The sequence below is a fragment of the Pantherophis guttatus genome, chromosome 1, assembly GCF_059756535.1.
Source record: "Pantherophis guttatus breed Tessera chromosome 1, ASM5975653v1, whole genome shotgun sequence".
Lineage (NCBI taxonomy): Eukaryota > Metazoa > Chordata > Lepidosauria > Squamata > Colubridae > Pantherophis > Pantherophis guttatus.
This window is the reverse complement of record NC_142063.1, coordinates 115,018,173-115,032,723: the sequence shown is the minus strand read 5'-3', so window position 1 is coordinate 115,032,723 and position 14,551 is coordinate 115,018,173.

Below are 14,551 nucleotides of genomic sequence, written 5' to 3'. Positions count from 1 at the left end.
ATCATTTCAGTGCTGTACCGCACCCTGTACGCTGCTTGAAAAGGACCCAGATAATCTGTTTTATCCAAAGCCCTTTGTATCTCTGTGCCAACCACCCCCCTCAATGATCTTCCCTAAAAAGGGAAGATTGGAGACTGGACAAAGCTTGTCTAATATTGTGAGGTCAAGGGATGGCCTCTTGAGAAAGGGGTGCACCAACTGCCTCCTTCAGATCAGGCAGCCACAGCAGCACCCTCTTTGACAAAGAAACACTTTATAATATTAGCTCTTCCCATAATAACTGCCCTTAACCTCCCATCACAGCAACATGAAGTGTGTGTGTGTGGGGGGGGAGAGCAGAGGGCAGGAGAGTACTGCTATCTTTAAAATTGTCCTTATAGACTAGAGGTGGGTTGCCCCTTTATGATCTGAGGACTTCAATTGAAAGCTGATCCACAGGTCATAAAGGGGCCATAGTTGCCCACCTGTGTTATAGGCACAAAGTAAGAGAGAGGAGAATTGCTGCTTGAGTAACTCAGAGGACAAAGCATTGACTGAACAATGAGTTTGCGCATTCTGGTTGGTTTACAGGAGAGTGGAAACAGTGTTGTGTAAAAGTGTTCCTAAACTCGTTCTCACAAACAAGTGGGAGGAATGATTAAACTGGGTTAAATTATTTAGACTGCAAATGGCATTAGCCTAACTGTATGGTCTCCTAGGGAAAAAATAATAATTTCTCCCATTTCAGTGAGCCACTGAGGCCTTGTTAGCAATGGACTGTTGATATAATATTATTAATTAACAACAACCAGAGAGCAATGCTGTCTGAAACCTAGCCATAATCCTGGTTTCTTATGTTTCCAATTGCTTTTTTTTAAGCATCCTTTTTTTCTAAATAAATAAACTGTATAGCTAGTTGCAATATTCCAACTCAAGAGCATTCATTTTATTTTGAACACTGTCTAAATTGGCTAATTTCAGGATTATCACTTATGCCAATGTAGCTTTCTTAAGATTTAGCAAGCATCATTTCTATAATCCTACTGAGAAAGAGCATTGGCTACATTAAGTACTACTTGTCTGCCTGATATTTATGGATTAATATGAGACTAACACAGCAGGATCAAGGTACCTGAATAAAGTGAACTCCTACTATTTTTCTTTCTGAAAGAGAGATGCAATTTTCTGTGAACCATTCACGCTATTATCTTGAAAGTCTTTCAAGACTTCCAAATAAATAGTTATTTCACTATCAAACTTTATGATGAGGTAATAGGTGGGATCACTCATGGAATTATGGAATTACATGGAAGCAACTAATTAGACAACACAGCATTATTTTAGTCAGTAAGAATGTTCAAATCCATCTTAGGAAATTTCTATTCCTTTGAAAAACACAGTGCAACCAACTACTTAGAAAAGAATCCAAGTTTATTTTAAAAAATGTTAACGTTTTGTACTCTATCCTTACAGATACCAGAGAACATAATGGCTAACCAAACAAAAATATTTATTATTATTATTATTATTATTATTATTATTATTATTATTATTATATTTATATATAAATAATCAAATAACAAAAATCAATTCAGCTGCTTTCATCTCTAAGTTGCACATTGTGTCAACTTTCCTGAAGCATTTACTCCATTCCAGATGAGAGCGAGCCATTAAACTCAATGAGACTGACTTCCTAAAAAGTTATGTACAGTATTGCACTATTACAGATCATTTCTGCTTCTACAAAACACCGTTTCAACATATATAGAAACTGCCTTTCCACTATAACAAAGTATAAAATAAATGATGTCGATCTTTCCTAAGAAAACTTGGACCTCAGCTGCATGACCTAAGGCAATAATCATTCAGTTCCATCCTGCTGGTCATCTCAGCTACAAGAAAGGTTGAGCTGCTCCAAATATGCAAGCAATTCCTGGGCCAGGTGGGGTCCTTTGATGAGGTCCTGCCATCGGAGATCCGTGGAGGACCAGGAGATTCTGCAGTATGTGGTACACAAGGCTGAGGGGTGTGGCTGAAGAAAGAAAAAAAAATTACATGACTATCTTTTCTCTAAGGAGCTTAAGACCCCCAATAACAATTCTATGAGTCTAGGTTGGACTGAGGAAGAGAGCACATAACCCAGAGTCATCTAATGAACTTCATGTTCATATGAACTTCTGAATTTAGGTTTCTCCTCCTGAGTCCCAATTTAATATTCTAAGAAGAGCCTTGGTGGCGCAGCAGACTAAAGCACTGTTAAGTAACACCAGCTGCCTGCAATTACTGCAAGTTCAAATCTTACCAGGCTCAAGGTTGACTCAGCCTTCCATCCTTTCGAGGTAGGTAAAATGAGGACCCGGACTGTGGGGGCAATAAGCTGACTTTGTATAAAAAAGAACACCACTTGGGGGGGGGGGCGAAAGCCCTACTAAGCAGGTATATACAAAAGTATGAAGGCTATTGCTTAACGCATTGTGAAGCCGCCCTGAGTCTCTGGAAAAGGGCGGCATATAAATCGAACCAATAAATAAATAAATAACCTGTACAAGAGAAAGAGTCAACTGTCCCAATTTACTTATACAGATTCAGCAATGTTGAGTGAGAGGTAGGGTGAGACATGCAAATGAAATGGGAGAGAATCCTATTCAATGTGATTTTTTTTAAAGTCTGATTCTAGATAATCCCATTGTGGAGCTTGCTAAAATTTCCCAAATTTTTGCTCTAGGACCACTCTTCTTTTGTAACATGCAGAGACTGAAAGTCATTTTGGAAAACCAGTAATTGCCCAAATAGACCCAAAGGAACTACTCTTACCTTCATTTTTTTAATAGTATTTTCCAATTGATTGAGGTACTTCCGACAATATTCAATGCTGGGTTGCAGTGCCCTGGACTCTCCAACGATACCTGCAAAATGCTGAAAGCATCTGCTGTATTGGCACAACCGTGTATCCTGTGATACAAATGGAGGAAGGGGAGAGAGACACTAAGCAAGGACATTACTGGCCAGATTCAGGTCATTTCTTCATTGGTGATTTACAGTATATCCCTTCCTAGCATTAGCCTCATCTAACCACAGTGCATGTATAACAGTCATGAGGACAAGGCTTATATTTTTCAGTGGTGGCTTTTATGACATTAGAAGACTCTAAAAACCACTAGTGAAGAAATGTTGTAGTGACATTTTCAAGCAGAAGAAACATCTTTGTCCTTGATGGGAACAAAATTCAGGGCCTTCATGAACTCATAAAGTCCTACTCTGGAGCTGCAAGAATACAAACCTTTCGCTTGTAACAATGCAACTCTTGCCAAGGATATCATTGCTTTATTCCAATAGCATCTGTGATTGAGAGGGAGGGTCCCTACACCTCACAGACAGGAGCCATAGGTTTGCCATCCAGTTAGAACAGATCTTCAGCTGATTATTTTTTTAAAAAACAGTCTCCAACTTCACAAATGCCAGGAACCTCACAATACTTGGCTCAGAGCACCCCATTTTCCCTGTGTACATTACAGGGGTGAAATGCTCCCGGTTCAGACCGGATTGCCTGATCCGGTAGCGATGGAAGCGGGTGGTTCGGAGAACCAAGCAAAAATCCTTGCCCCCCACCCCCTATGCCCAGCTGAGCCATACAATCATCAGAGTCTTTTTCTTTTAATTTTTAAAAGCATTTTTTCTACAACCTCTTCGGCCGAAAAAATGCTTTTAAAAGTTAAAAAAAAAGCCTCTGATGATTGCGCGGCTCAGCTGGGATCATCAAAGGGATCGTCAGCTGATGATCCCAGCTGAGTTGCCTGATCGGCAGAGGCTTTTTTTCTTTTAAAAGCCTCTGACGATCCAAGCTGAATTGCCTGATCAGCAGAGGTTTTTTTTCTTTTAAATACCTCTGACGATCCAAGCTGAGTTGCCTGATCGGCAGAGGGTTTTTTTTATTTTAAAAGCCTCTGACGATCCCAGCTGAGTTGCCTGATTGGCAGAGGCTTTTAAAAGAAAAAAGCCTCTGCCGATCAGGCAACTCAGCTGGGATCGTCAGAGGCTTTTGAAAGCATTTTTTTACAACCTCTTCGCCAAAGAGGCAATTCTGAACTAAGTCTGTAGCAGCCTTCAGGCTTATGAAGCAGCTTTTTCCCATCTATTCAAATGCCTCCTTACCATATCCACCAACTGATCTCTGAAACCACCAGTACATACAGGTCCTCTTAACTCTCTAACTCCAAAGCCTTCATCCTGCAAATTAGAAAAAGAAGAACAAAGCCTGGATTAAAGAATTGGCCGTAAGTAATTTCAGTTGTAAAAACAGTAATGAATGCTTTTCATTCCTTTGGTTCATGATAAAGATAATCTTCTAGTTGTGATCTCATATTCCTAAAGGCTGACCTTGTATTATCCACACAGAAGTGAGGGGGGATGTCTCCTGGCTTGAAGCAGGATTTGTAGAAGTACGAATGATCTTTTAGAAGGGGAAGAATTGCCCAGTAATAGCAATAGCACTTGGACTTATATATCACTTCACAGTGCTTTACAGCCCTCTCTAAGTGGTTTACAGAGTCAGCCTATTGCCCCCCCACAATCTTGATTTTCATTATATTGACCTCGGAAGGATGGAAGGCTGAGTCAACCTTGAGCCAATGAGAATCAAACTGCCGAACTGCTGGCAGCCCAAATTCAGCAGAAGTAGCCTGCAATACCTCATTGTAACTACTGCGCCACCACTTTAAGGGTACTTAAATGATCAAGTTCACATGCATTCCTCCCTTTCTCGAGTCAAATTAGGTTAGCAAACATCTACTGCCCTGGTCACACAGCCAGGCTTCACTGTGCCTCAGCCACAAAGCTGGACAGTGATGCTTTACTCACAAATTCAATGCAGGATACTTTCAGAGTAACAATTGGTAGATTCCCTAGATTCCTTTTCCTTTCTATTAATTAGTCTACTACTAAGTCTCCCACTAATGGGAAAAGCAACACCCTTTGGTCCTTATATATGCCAGGACAGAGCTCTTGTTGCATCTCACCAGACATTTACCTAGTTTTCTTGATTGAGTTAACAAAAAAACAATTGATCTACTAGGAGATCATTATTCCTTTGTCAAAACAAACCAACCAATTTTCCCAGTTAGGATGTACTGGGCATGCAGATGGACATCTCTTTCCATCTACATCCTACTCCTGTCTAACCAACCAGTCAGAAGATCACTAAAACTATTATTACGATTCCTATTGCAGTGATTATTTTGCCATATGTCTATGGGACTATCATTCTCTTGAACTACTTATAGCTCTAGAGTACAGGTAGTCCTTGACTTACAACCATTTGTTTAATGACCATTCAAAGTTACAAACTGTGCTCTCCCAAATGGAAAATGGATAGTTCTGTGGCAAAAAGAAAATCAGAATGGAGCTTGTAGGCAGGGGTGTATTGATCTCTTGGAAGACAGGCATTTGATCAGAAAGCACCTTCTGAACATGTTCAGCTATCTGTCTGCTAAATGCTGGAAATGCAACCAGACTCCAGGCACCTACTATCACATGTGGTGGACATGCAGTAAAGCAAGAAAATACTAGGAGAAAATATATAACTGGTTGGAAATGATAACTGAGCAAAATATTGAATTTAAACCAGAAACATGTCTTTTAGGTTTACTATCAGAAAGTTATGATAAAGCAACTATATATTTAGTGTACATATATTGACGACAGCAAGAATTATATATGCTAAATATAGGGAAAACGTGAACACCCCATCAGACGAGGATATAATTAGGAAAATTTGAGATTGTGCTGAAATGGATAGACTAACTTTAAAAATTAAAGATAAAGAAGACTCAGAATATTATCGGAATAAATGTTATGAATGGATAGAGACAAGAGGTAGAAATTAGAGAAAGTAACAGTATGAATGTTAATAATTGTTAGTATGGAAAATAAAGATGTATTAAAACCATAATTATAGACAGTAAGGGATAAAAATGTAAATAAGCTAATGTAAGAAGAAATTTAGTTTACGTTTTTTGGTTACACTATTATAATTAATGGTATTATATTATTATTATCGTTATTACCGTAGTTTGTATGTTAAGATTTACTATCAATATTTTTTTTGCTCTATTTGTAAATGTTATCCTGACAAGGCACTGTCTTTCAAAAATGCTTATGAATAAAAAATTTAAAAAAAGAAAAAAGAAAGCACCTTCTGGGAAATCAATATATCTATCAAAAGCAAACAATTCAACAAAAAAGGTATGTAAATCAGATGGTAGCTAATTTTTCTCACAGCCAATCCAAAATGAGCTTATGGCTCTTCTGCTACAGGCCTGAAAAGGCCAGTTCTGCAAGCTCCGAACTTTTCTGTTTTCCCTGCTTAGCCTTCTTTTGAACTCCAGCTTTTTTGCTAGCTCTTGATAAAGAAAATAAAAGACACTGGAGGGAGAGAGGCATATCTAATGTGGGTAATATATGTTGGGCTGATGCTAACACCCTTCCCTCCCCAGAAGCACAGAAGACTATGCTTCTATCAGTAAGGACAATGAAGCTTTTCAGATTTAATACACCTTGAAATTGCTGCTGCTCGTTGTCAGCTTACGCAAAAATACTACCACAGTACACCATGCAACTTCATCCACATGAGGACAAGGTGATGGTATGTCTTTACCCTAAATGGTAAAAATGTTGCCAGTTCCTACAATAGTTAAGTACATGAACCTTAGTCGAGCAGAAGGCACAATTCATGGGAGAAGAAAGAGCCTACCATCAGCTCTTGTACGTACCACTAAGGTCTTGTAAAAGTCCTTCAGGCTCTTCTTCAAGCGATTGATGATTGAGATAGCATTGGGCAATTCTTCCAAACAGGTGGGTCCAGGTCCAATGGGGCAGCCTTGAGATAAACTCCAGCCAACAGCCATCAATGACATCAGCAATACCAATTTTTGCTGTCCTACAGGATGTGAGCATTGAACCATTATGAGATGCCATTAAAGCTAACTGTACAGGACTACTATATGTGCTTTTCTGCATGAGTGCTGGTCATTAGATGGACTCAGCCAGATTTACTTTCAAATACCCAAAGGGTTGCATTTCCACAAAAGAGCCCAACATCAAAATTATATCTTCTTCAACTGACATCTTATAGATACATTGGAACTTCAATTTTTGGAGTTTCCATCCATCTCAATGCATATAGAGGCTGTCAGATAGGAGCAGGGTGATGATAATACAACGGAACATAAAATTGATAGTTGAGGGACAAGGAGCCTGCCACCATTTGAAATTACTGTGATTGCCACCATTCCATGACAGAGTTGAACTGGTGTATGTCTGGCTTAGCCTAATTTATTTGAAACCATGGTAAAACTATGATAGTACTCTCTTTGCAATACTGAGGCTTTCTGGGGATGGTAGATTCATGCACCTATTTTGAGGTACCTCTTCCTCTTTCCATCTCCTGCAACTTCAGCCACTCAAGCACCTCTTTCTGAAGGAAAGAAAGTTTGATAACTTTGTACTCCCCCCCTTTTTTTTCTTCTTCTTTTTTTGTATTGGACCACACAAATATATAAAGAATTAGATGTGAAAGGAGATATAATTTATTACATGTTTCTTTGCGGCAAATTAAGAATTGGGGGAAATGTTTCTCCAGGCCCTATAGCAACTCAATTTAAAACAGTGATATTTTTTTTTACTTTTTATTCTCGGGATCAGAAAGTTAATGGAAGTGAACATGTCATGATATGGCTTGTCATCAAACTGAGGGATTGAGTAGTAAAAATTGTGACAGTGTGAAAGTGCCTGAGAAATTACTACACTGAAGAACATTCAACAAACTCTCTTTTCATTTCATTTAAACAGTTGGATTATGGAAGCTTCTTTTTCCCAATATTTGAAGCAATTCATGAACTGAAGCACTTAAACACTCTTATTTTAGTTGTAAAGATCCTTTTAAGTATCCAAAATCCCTCCAGAAGGAAAGGGAGATGCTACAAACCTTAGCTCACTACTTAAAATTTTGATTTGTTGTTATTTTCTTGCTTTGTGAGAAATATGTATTGAGTTTAGATTTTTTTTTGTAATGAAATTTGTATGGAATTATATAATTTGCATTTGGTTTTGATAGGACATTTATTTTATAGGTAATAACAAGTAAACATAATTCAGTGACAAAGTATAAGTGAACTAACTTAAGTTCAGACACGTTTTTAAAAAGTCCGGCTTAAAAATGTAGGCAAAATACTAGTCTCCTAGAATAGCAAGTATGCCAAGTATGATTGAAAGCTACCTTAGATGTCTTGAGCTGTTGTTGGACTAAAATATAAATGATAAGCAAATAAATGCTCTGCAAAATGAGCTACAGCCGTATTTGCCATCCCAACAGGCTTTCTCAGAATACATTGGAGTCCAAAAGACATTTAACATATTGAACAATTGTGTGGAAGCCCTTAATAAATGGTTATCAATGGGTCTTGCCTGAAGTGCTCCAAACAAAATTTCTAAGATCTCTAATTACAGCACTCAGTGGGGTTGCCAGTGCCCTCCTCAGTCTAGAAAAAAGGATGCCAAAAATTGAGGATAGGACACTGAAGTTGATGTTGAACTATTAGCTGAAAATCCAGTTCTTCCCTCTTGAAACTACTCCTATTAATAGTAATCAATGGTTGCCCCTTGAGTGGAACAGCATCATGGAACAAAACATAATGACTTATGGGTTATTGTCAGAGTCTCTAGGAACCTTGGGCTATGACCGTACCAAACACAACTTCTCCAAAGATTTAATGTCATTGAATTTCAGGCAGAAGTAAATACCTTGTCACTGAGAAATAGGACTTGAATGACAAAGAGCTTTTGGGAAACAGTCAATTCTCTCTCTTCACTTGACATTCTCCAAACTAAGAAGAGGCCTCTTTTGGACAAGGCATAATATTTTGCCTTCGGCATTACTACAGGGAGGCAATAATGTCTACTATTTAAGAAACATGCCCTCCAAAATGTGTCATTTTATTGTGCCTTCTCTAGAGATATTCGTAATGCCTATATCCCACCTCTTTTACAACAGTGCCCTAGGTGATCTGACATTCCTTATATCTTCATCTTTTCTTCAGATTGTAAATTGTAACTCAAATCAGGGTAAAATACTGAGCAGCAGCCCTGAAAATTTGACATCATATTGGGGTAAGTCTCTTACAGTTGTAACATACTTTTTATATCAACTATACCAGTGGTTCTCAACCTTTTCTTCACCATGGACCCCTTTAAATACATTTTATGGCCACAACTATGGCCACAGACACCCCCCAAGACTTAATTCAAGATTTAAATCATAACATTTCTTCAAGCTTTTGTGGACCCCCTGTGACAATATCTTGGGCCCCCAGAGGTCCATACACCACTGGTTGAGAACAGTGAACCAACAATTGCCTATATTAGTCTACTTTTATTTAATTGTTTTTAGTTATACCTTCTATTTCTGGCCTTAGGCTGTAATAAAGAAAAAGAAAACTGACAAAATGACTTCCATGCAATTACACACCTTCTACATTCTATAAAAGTAATACTCCTGATTGCAGTGTTTTTTGCAAGATGGGATCTACATTCTTTTCTGAGCAACTTACCATTTTTCCAAGCAAAGCATTGCCATGCAGCTATTTTTCTTTATTTTGTTTTATAAAGGATAGACGTTTTTAAGGCTCTTTTGGAGGAAATTGAGCTTTGCTTTATAGCATGCTATATTGTCTCTTTTTATTTATTTTTACCAAAGGAAAAGTTAGCTCAGAAAAATTCTATCATTTGTCTGTTGACCTACTTGCACATTTAAATATCTGGGTAAGAGGGTTTTCATTTTATTTAGTAACTTGCCTATTAAATAACCTTTGCAGAGGTAGGTTGTAATTTTAAAAAGTCAGAAATCATTAAAAAAAAACATTTAAAACTTGTTCTTAAAAGTTATTTTGAATGAGGCCAGATTCGGGGCATATTTTTGTTTATGCTTTCCATTAACCCTTTCTCTTCCTCTGGTCATTCCTCATCCTCGTTGACATTAGAGATAGCTATCTTGTAGTAGAAGGACACACACACCTGCCGTAGGAATTTGAGCCAGGCAGCAAGGTTGTGAGATCACACACATAACTTAGCCAGAGTGATATGCTACTTCCTTTCCTGAGAAAAAGGGGAAACTTTGTTTATTTATACCCTGGAGCAGAATGAGTCTAAAGGGACTTGCCCAAGCCGCTCAATCAAAAGGAAAATAGAATATTAGCTATTTAAATTAGGGCTACAAGAAACAACGTACTTTAGTTTATGGCTGTTATCAAGGTCAAGGCAAAACTGCCTGAAAAGGGATGCTACTGATATTCCATGCAACCAATATGATGAATTGTTGGTAAATTCATCCATAAAGCTCCCACATGCCCACACTTGATACTAACGTGCACCCCTTCCTTCAGTAACAATGTACACCGAGAAAACTCTGTTTGGGTGGGCTTCTCAGAATTTCATCTTGGCAAATATACAGTAATAGCAATTTACAGGGAATAGACATGAAAACATTTCTCCAAACAATCAAGTTCCAATGCCCCGTTTCTCTCATTTCTGCTTCCTGCCAAAAATTCTTGCTAGTGCAAGGTGAACAGCATTTTGTTCTTGGCACAGATCCTACAGTTTTACATCCTTGTGTTGGGGAGCACCACCTATTTAAATTCTACCATTGCCCTGCCAGGAAAGAAAAATCAAGTGGCAATCCTGGACTCACCCACTCTAAGCATGCACAGCCTTGTTGACATCCTAGCAGGCCCCAGGCATTCTCTTACTTTACTTACTACAGTGGGCAAAATATGATCAACGCATCTGCCCTCTGTTCCTAGGTGGACTAAGCATACCATAGAAGTTCAACAGAAAAAATCCTGAATCAGCAAGGGAAGTATTAAGAATCTTGGACAGATGAAAAAAACAAAACAACAAAACAACCTTCTCAGTTTTCATTCAAGGACCCAAACAAGATTCCTGATTTTCAGCACAACTCAGCAGTAGAGGCTGCTTCCACTGATGAGAGCTCAGCAGTGAATTGCACTGAGCAACATTTGTCTTCAGAACTTACATTGCTTCCCAAAGTCTCTATAGATATCATCCCAAAGTCTCTACGCAGATCATCCCAAAGCCACTACAGATATCAGCCTTAGTCTTTGATCTCCCCTTTCCTAAAGGCCATCTGGTTGAATAATCCCTTTCCTCAGCTATCTAAACCTAAGACGTTGCTCACCCAGACAACCCAACTTTCCACTTCAGAGCAAGAGAATACAACGCCCTACAGCAGCTTCTACTCACGCTGCTTCATCCTGCTCCAAGTTAGGTGCTTTCCCACTTCTTAATTGTCCCTCTACCTTTTGCCTTCCAGGGTCTTTATATCTTACCTGTTTGCTTGTGAGCACACCCCTATTCTGACATCATTCTGGGTTTCCAAGAAAAGCAACTGGAATGGACAAGAAGTAAACATGTGACCAAAGATAAAAGATTTTAACATTTGGACACTTCTGGGTGAGGCAGGACAAGGTGGAACAAGACATGACAACCTATCAATGGTCTCCAGGAGAGAGTGACCAAATGAAATGTTGTCCAAGGATTGGAAGACAGCGGTCAATTTGTTTTTTTTTTTAAAAGTGGAGGGCGGTTTTGGAAGATAAGCTTCAGATCAGCTTTCTGGCTTCAGATAGGCAAAGATTCGAAGTTGTTGCTGAGATAATGACTTCAGTTCTGAATTAAAACTGGAGAGAAGGTCCAGAAGAGCTATTTAGCAATAGTCTGGAATACACATTATTGTATAGTTCAGAAAAAACAATTTGATACAAAAAAACCCAACCCCTCTCTAAGTTAATGTATAAATGTAATGATTTTGAACGGATTGTATTGAAATAGATGTAATGTTAGAGATCCTTGGGCTAACTTTATGCAGGCACATTTCTTCCATACTTCTTTTTTTTTTCCCTTTTTTTTTTTTTGTACCATTCAGTCAGTGTTGACTGATGACTGCCTGGACTGGTCCCTGCAATTTTCTTGGCAAAGTTTATCAGAACTGGTTTGCTATCGCCTCCTTTCTAGAACTGAGAGAAGTGACTGGCCCAAGATAGGACTAGAACTTGGGGTGTGGGAGGCAGTTTCTAACTTGGTGCCTCAACTACTACACCTAACTGGCTCTCTGTACATAGTCAGATGATTTATGGGGCAGGAGGGACAAATATCATAAAGCCATGAAAATGATTATGCCTTTTGATATATACCCACAATACAATTGCATTTGGAATATACTCATACATTTCTAATTGTTCTTTATTAAGTACTTTATTAATATCACAAGATTTTATTTATTTATTTATTTATTTAGCATATAGCATCAACAGAGGTCATGCAATCACTGATATACAGATAGTCCTCGACTTACAAGAGTTCATTTAGTGACCATTCAAAGTTACAGTGGCACTGAAAAAAGTGATGTGACCATTTTTCACAGTTATGATCTTTGCGGCATTCCCCATGATCATGTGATCAAAATTCAGATGCTTGTCAACTGTTTCATACTTATGACCATTACAGTGTCCCGGGGTCATGTAATCACCTTTTGCGACCTTCTGAGAAGCAAAGTCAACGGGGAAGCCAGGTTCACTTAACAACCATGTTACTAATTTAACAACCACAGTGATTCACTTAACAACTGTGGTGAGAAAAGTCATAAAATGGGGCAAAACATACTTAACAAATTTCTCTCTCAGCAACATAAATTTTTGGGCTCAATTGCGGTCGTAAATTGAGGACCAGCTGTCCTCAACTTACTCAGTGATTGCATGACCTCTGTAGATGCTACCGTTAAATAAATGAATAAATAAAATCTGCAAGATGAAAAAAGGGTTGTAAAAATGGTGGGGGGATGCAATCCCTCCAAGGAGAAGCTGAGGGTGTTTGAGGTTTGAGGTTCTTCAGTTTAAGAAAAAAGATGACTAAAAGGGGTGGATTCTTGACACATTTTTATAAAATTAGTATGAAGGAAATGGACAGACTATTCCTTCCTCTCCATTTCTTGTAAGTATAGGACTCAGAATGACTCAATGAAGTGGATTCAGGACAAAAGGAAGCATTCATTTATTTATTAAATTTCTATTGTGCTGCAATCAAATGACTCTCATAGCTTACATAGAAAATAAAACAAGTTAAAACATCTACAAGCTGATGAAAATCCCAAAGAGGGGCCATCAAAAATGACACAAACCAGAGCTAACAAAAAAAAATAAGGACAAAAAATAGCAAAAAGAATAAATATACAAGCTTAAGAGAAGGTCCTTCTTCAAAGTGGTTCTGTCTTTTAAAAATCTAGCAGGGAGTAGATCAGGGGTGAAATGCTCCCGGTTCAGACTGGATCACCCAATCCGGTAGTGCTGGCGGCAGGTGGTTCGGAGAACCGGTAGCAAAAATCCCTGCCCCCCCCCACCATGCCCAGCTGAGCCGCGTGATCATCATAGGCTTTTTTTTTTTTTACTTTTAAAAGCATTTTTTCTACAACCTCTTCGGCCAAAAAAATGCTTTTGAAAGTAAAAAAAAAAAGCCTCTGATGATCGTGCAGCTCAGGGATCGTCAGCTGGGATCGTCAGAGGCTTCTAAAAGCATTTTTTTCTGCAACCTCTTCAGCCGAAGAGGCTGTAGGAAAAAAAATGCCTTTAAAAGCCTCTGGCGATCCCAGCTGAGTTGCCTGATCATCAGAGGCTTTTAAAAGCATTTTTTCTACAACCTCTTCGGCCGAAAAAGAAAAAATGCTTTTAAAAGTAAAAAAAAATAAATGTTGGCCACACCCACCCAGTCACATTAACCCCCTCCCCACCAAACCACGGCCACAGAACCGGTAGTAACAAATTTTACATTTCACCACTGGAGTAGATGTCCATTGGGAAACCATTCCAAAGAAAAATCTGACTATAGCTGTCCCAAAGGAGCTTTTTTCAAAGTGCAACTGGACTTTCTCTGTTTTTCCTCGGAAACAAAGAAAGTCCAGTTGCCTTTTGAAAAGGCACCTTTGGGACAACCATGACATGGATGACTGAGAATCTCCATAGACATCTAACTATGAATGACTAATTGAGTCCAAGGCGGGAGTAATGGCTTCATAAAGGAATGATTAGTTTACCATACCAGTGAGAACCTCTGGCCAAGGAACTCTACGCCAGAGCCCTGGCTTTGCCTCTTGAATTTTAATTCACTTCATCAGAAGCAAAGAGAAATCAGTATGCCAAGCCCCTCATAGACTTAACTAACTTACAAAGTACACTTCAGAATAGGCTTAATGTGCTGTTTCCTTGAGGGAGACACTCCTTATTCTTTCCTTTGTGTTCACATTCTTGTCCCCTAACCAGTGGTGAAATCCAGCAGGTTCTGACAGGTTCTGGAGAACCGGTAGTGGAAATTTTGAGTAGTTCGGAGAACTGGCAAATACCACCTCTGGCTGGCTCCAGAGTGGGATGGGAATTGAGATTTTGCAGTATCCTTCCCCTGCCATGCCCACCAAGCCACACCACCCCCACCAAGCCACCCCCACAGAACCGGTAGT